The following is a 6,514-nucleotide window of genomic DNA, read 5'->3' on the forward strand; positions in this document are numbered from 1 at the left end:
ACCATCAAAAAAACTTGATTTACGTTAAACAATTTTTGATTTACGTTAAAACATTTTTGATTTACGTTAAAAAATTTGATTAACTTAGAGTAAATTTTTGATTAAAGTTAATAAAAAATTTTTGATCCTCAGAAAAAAGTATTTTCATATTTAAATTTTAAAAAATTGGTCCACGGAAAAAAAATCTCGTCGTCATCGTAAAAAATACTTGGTTCACGTAAAACAAATTTCAATTGATCTAACGTAAACGTAACGTTTTCATATGATGAAATTGCATACAATTAAATTCAAATAGCTCACTCAGTCAAACATTTGTAGATCCGCATTTGCAAATGGCGTCGTTTACAATTAACGAACACGAACAATATATAATACAACTGGACATCACTTTGACAGGCCCCTCAGCCGAAGTCGCCGCCTGGAGCAAAGTCCCCCCAAGGTCCACAAGGGGGGCGTACGTATCGCGGAGCAGGAAATCGACGTCAGAGCATGTTTTAACCTCGAACTGATTTTTTTTATTCTGGACTTATAAAACTGTAAACTATACAGAAGCAACTAACTTAGTTACGAAATGCTTAGTTTGAACATATTGTGAAAAAGTTGTAACTTAAAAATCTGTAGAAGCTGTAAATTCTGAGTAACAAAACGTCGATGAAACTTTTTATTAGTAGATTGTTAGATGGCAAATTACCATATCTGTTTCCAGTTATGTATTCTATCAGATAATTTACCTCATTTATTTTCTAGTACCACTCGAAAAAAAATAATCATATTATATATTAAATGTATTCCGATTTAGATTAATAAATTTTACCTGTAAAATTGATTTTTTTTCCAAGTCAACTTTGTTTCGTGCCTATATAAACATAATGCTCAAAAAAGCAGAAGATACGAAACATTAAGAAAATCATCAACAGTTTTGGCACTGTAAGTCTCAACAAATCATAGTTTCATTTTTCAGTTGATAATCGCAGGTAGAAAACCAACCCCGAAATCTTCTCACCACAACAACTTCAAGCTTGCAATTTCGTCTTAAGTTTTCATTTCAAATTTCTGAGGGTGTTTTACTCCATCAACTCCAATTGACATTTATTAATTGTACAAAAATTTGTGGATTAAAAACCAAACTCAGTTCCAATTTTCGTGCAAAATTTGACGGCCCGATATGATTGGAATATTTACACAGAAGCGAAGCTGAGCTTCGCACCACTTACGATACAAATATGAATGACAATGAAAAAAAATGCTATAGAAGCCCAAAATATCCGGAACAAAATTGCCTCCACCATTAGAAACTCTGGGAGCTTTGGGAATGCTATACAGAAGACAAAAAATAGACATTTCTGTGGAGCTAAGCAGACAGAAATAAACAGACGGACAATCTAAAATAGCCAAAACTTTCTATTTGCAAGAAAAACAGGTCTCAAATGGAATCGAACCCCCGGGCTTTGTCGTCTTAAGCATGGGGGTTACAGCAACTTGGAATAAAGCTGAACCATCGAGCTACGGGAACTAAGCCGACAAAAACAGACGGAAGATAATCCGGAAAAGCAAGAAAGTGCCCGGCCGGATTGGAATCGCAAATTTTTGCCATCTCAAGCATCTGCCTTACCTATACGCCAGATGCACCGCTCGGTTGATTGGTTTCGAGTTTAAAATTAACAAGCGGTAACAAAGCCGAATAAATCTGATCATAAATTTTTCATGCTGAAAGAAAGTCAGAAAAAATTCTTAACTTATAAAAATGTTCCTTTCCCCTCAGAGCTCACAAGCGCGCAAAATATATTTTTGTTTCGAGCCAATAGGTTGATATTATTTACGCCGAAATATGTTAAGCCGATAAAAAAAAATGTGGAAAGTGAAAATTTAACAAATCGAGCTGGTAAAATTACAAGCAATGTGAAAAACAAATCTAGATTCAGCCGCATTTTTAAAACGCTTAAAACACCACACTTAAAATTAATTAACGCTAAAATAAACTATTTTTAGATGTGGCAACTAAGTCGACAACGCATAAGCTGACAATTAATAGACCGAAACTTTTTGAACCGGAACAATTACCGTTTGAAAAAAATGGGGCTGGACAGATTCGAACCGCTGACCTATGCCCTCCCAGAAGTATTGGTTACCACCAGGCTAAGTGTACGTGAAAAAAGTCTAGGACCCAATTGCAATACCCTTGCTATCGCAAGGGCAATCATAAGATGAAAAGTTCTATGTGCAAAAATAGTTCAAATTAATAGTTCAAATATTTTCGCCGAAGTTTTCATGAGTGTCTGCAAACAAGTCTCCAAGAAAACTAGAAACACTTTGGTTTATAAAGTTTCTTGTTCTTTTTCAGCACTAAAGATGCTTTTAGAGCATATAATTCAAAAATCGGGTCACTAGCAGACTTAAAATTATTCGATTGAGTCAGCGAAACTTCATTTAGTTCAAGAGTAATGTGGAGAAAAACAAGCTATTATTTTGAATTTCTTCGCAACACCAAATATAAACTAAACCCTAACACCAGAATTACACTATTATAATAAACTCCGTGAAAGATTCAATATCGAATCCCTGCCCCCGTCAACATGACCTCACGCCAAAAAACGCTTCGGAAAAACACATCAAGCTCCACGTGTTTTAAAACTCTGGGAAAAATTAATCACCTTGTTTCCATTACCATGCATTGGTAAATAAGGCATGGTCACAGGGGCGGATCTAGGATTTTCTCGCCTTAAGAATAATTTTAGGGTCGGTCGGTCAAAAATGGATTTCTGAAAAAGTATCAAAGGGGGGACTGGAGTTTGTGATAAAAATCCTGCCAAATTTGTTCACGCACGGAAACATTTTTCAGTATTTTGAAACAAAAAAGCATGATTGTCAGATAATACACATGAAAAACATTCACAGCGTTGGTTAATGCATTTATAAGACGAAATTACTTTTCTTTTTCCCTTTTAGTCACCAAAAAAAGTACTTTTTCCGACAAAAAAAAATACTTTTTTTCCGCTCCCTGCTATTGAAAATATCTATTTAAACCCGAATTCGATTCTGGATAAAATTAAACTGGACAGGGTAAAACTATACACTTTCATAAAATACACTGAAATTGATTACTTGTTACGAAGAGAGAGAAGAGTCTCGAATCATAAAAACCATCTTGTCAACTAATTCTCCATTTTTATCTTCAATTTTAGCCTCGACAAGGAAATGTAAACTGTTAATCAGCGGTGCAGTGAAGCTGACAGCGGCATCCTCTCCAAATGGTACCAAAAAAGAACGTGAATAATCAGATTTAACATTTGAACAATGCAATAAAGTTAAGCTTCTTGTTGAAAGCGACCATATTATGAGAACGTCGTATCTAATATGAGAAATACAGCTGATGTGTTTAACACAGTGGGTGCTGAATTTGATAATAGAGACATGACTAGGTGAGATATTACGATATCCAGTATTAATTTCGACTACATCATTGTTGTGATCCACAACATGGACAACAGTATGTGGATGACATGTGCTGACAACCCGGGGCAGAAATTCGCATCTGTGCTGTAAAGATGACTCATTCGATTGTCTGAGTTGCTTGTCATTTCTATCCCAAAATATGAATTGCGCGAGATTGTCTCTTAATCCCACAAGAAATAACGGAACATGATGTGGTTTCAGATTTAATTCGATATTTTGGAAACTGCTTTTTGCTATATCAAAAACATACGAACAAGCAGGCGTCACGATTATAATTTTTCTAGCAGGGAAATAATCTTCGTAAAAAAAAGCTTGTATTTCGTTTTTTCCTTCAAGAGTTTCCTTTGTCGCTAGCTTGATTTTCTTCATTTCAATGGTTCTTTCGTTCTTCATAGAGTCGAAAAACATTCTATTTACAGAAATCTTATTTTCCTGGATTCGTACACAGTAAATATTGTCAGTAAATTGCTTCCCAGGTCTTTCTGAATACACGTAGCACTCGTCAGTACACTTCGGCGATAACTTCTGGCATTTCAAGCGCTTCCAGATAATTGTCCATAACTAAACGTGCAGCCTGTTCTGAAACTTTGTAATCTACTCCCTTAATTTCAAACAACTCCAGCTCCGCTTCTTTCGATTTGACCCGCGATACCGATTTCTCTGTTTGCTTGAACTGTTCAACCATTATTCCATCCGAGCACGACAACAATTCTCGAAGACTCCCTTGGCATTTCAATAGTGTTTCGTAGTTTTCCTCTGCTTCTTGTTCTATTTTAACAATTTTTTCATGTTCGGAGCCAATCTGATTCAACACTTTTTGTTTAAAGGCATCGATTTGAGAACTAACAGTTTCCACTAACTTGGCATAATTCTCTGCCCGTTTTTCTTTGCCCTCGTGGATTCTTTCCTGAGTTCCACGGATTTTTTTATCGCACGAATCTAACTCTGAAATTATCTCGAACACTTTCGACCTGACCTCGCCTGCTCGTTTTTCAATAGACATAACACTATGGTTCGTGTGTAGAGAAATACAATTTGAGCACATAATTACGTCGCAGCTACAACAATAGATACAGCATATGTTTTTGTGGTCTTCGCATATGGCCGGCTTTTGTTGTTTGTCGTTTACAATTTCATGACCTCTTCTAACGTGTGACACAATACATAAATCACAGAAGACAGCAACTGTAGTCTCAGATCCATCCATACAATTTGTACACTTGAACATTTTTTCGAGCTTGAAATGCTCGGAACATGATTCACATTTGCCTTCCGTTGGTTTATCGAAAGTCTCAGACTTGCAATCACCGTCTGATTCTACTAAATTCTCATCCATTTAGAACACTGAAACAGAAACTTCCACTTCAAGTTCAAATACAACTACTTATAACTAAAACAAATATAACTATAAATGCCATTTTCTACTAGAGGCGTTCCAAACGAGAAGAAAAGAAGAGCGATCTGTAACGGTTCAGAATACGAACGACGCTTTCATTTGAAAAGCTCAAAAAGTCAATAGTGATGGACACATAATATGAGTTTTTTATATTTGAGATTCAAACAGCAATCTCTTTCAGATGGTATAAAAAATCCGTTAAAAACGCTTGGTAAAAAGTCGAAAATTGACTGAGTATGCGGGAACAAATAACTGAAACAGAAAAACTGCTGATTTTGTCAAATTCTCACTCAAAAACTTCTCAATCACTTCGACTGCTGATTTCATGAAGACATCGGTTCTGATTCAGAAGCAATCACCAATCTCTTGCGAGAAATTAGTTCTTGATTCCTCTACATAAACTTGGTTGATGTCAGGAAAAATCTCTATCATACCATTTCATATATGGAGTCTATGGAAAAAATACTTAAATGATTATCATAGAAGGAAATTGTATGACAAGCATTTTTCGATCGAAAACAAAATTTTTAAAAATTATCTCAAAACTCAAATAATGTGTTCACAAAAGCATTTCACGGAAAAAATTTGCATGCAAAAAATTTCTTTTTAGGTCTGCAACGTAGCCCAATCATTGAAACAAACAAAGTAGAAGCTTTCAAGCTATATAGATAAGTTACTATTTTGCTGTCAAAACAATAACTTACAAGGCAAATCGTCAAATGCAGTTTATAAGTGTGATACCTGCCACTTAAAATCTGTTTTTTTTTATAATAAATATTTAGATACGTGTTTTTTTTTTGTTAAAACATGTTTTCGGACAAAACATGAAGTTTCAAAACTCAATTTTTTGTATCTCCATTGATGGAAAGAAGGCTTGTCATACAGTTTCAAGCATGGAAAAAATGCTTGCCATACAATTTCCTATGTTCACATAACTTTTATGATGAAAAGTATGGCAAATTGTTTGTTATTGATCACCAGAGTGTGAAAAAAGTATCATTATATAAAGTAACATTGGATGGAAAAAAGGCTTATTATGCTAATTGTATGAACTTTTTTTGTATGAAATAGTATGTCAATCATGTGTTTCATAAGATTTTGTCAGCCCAGATTCCATCTTAATACAATGGCAATCATAACAAGGATAGCCGGTTACTGTGCAAGTGGCACAGAAAGTTCTGACCATAGTCTTAAAAAAATATGACGAAGTTTTTTCAAATTATTGTTTTTTTTTCGGCGTGGTGTGATGAAAGGAACTGAACAAAAAAACTGAGAAAACGACAATAATTTTTCAAGTTATATTGTCGTTTTTTTTGGCGAGGTGTGATAAAAGGAGCTGAACAAAAAGATACATTCGACAGTCATAGTAAAATTTAGGCGGTCGACTGAAAGGGCTTTAATACGATATATCACTCAACCCAGTCTGGTGATTATTTGTATTAACTGATTTTTCATGGAAAACATAAAAAACACACCCGAATACCAAGTTCCTCCCAATTTTTCCTCAATTTAGGCAAAAAAAAATTATTACAAAAAAGATGAGAAAAAAAGAGAGGATCGATCTTTTATCAAACTTGAGCCCTTTTAACTAAGTCAGTTTCTGATTTTTAGATCTTTCGCTGGGAAATCTAAAAATTAAAATACACTTTCAATGCTAGAAGTCAT

This window comes from Symsagittifera roscoffensis, chromosome 10 (genome assembly GCF_963678635.1).
Source record: "Symsagittifera roscoffensis chromosome 10, txSymRosc1.1, whole genome shotgun sequence".
Classification (NCBI taxonomy): Eukaryota; Metazoa; Xenacoelomorpha; order Acoela; family Convolutidae; genus Symsagittifera; species Symsagittifera roscoffensis.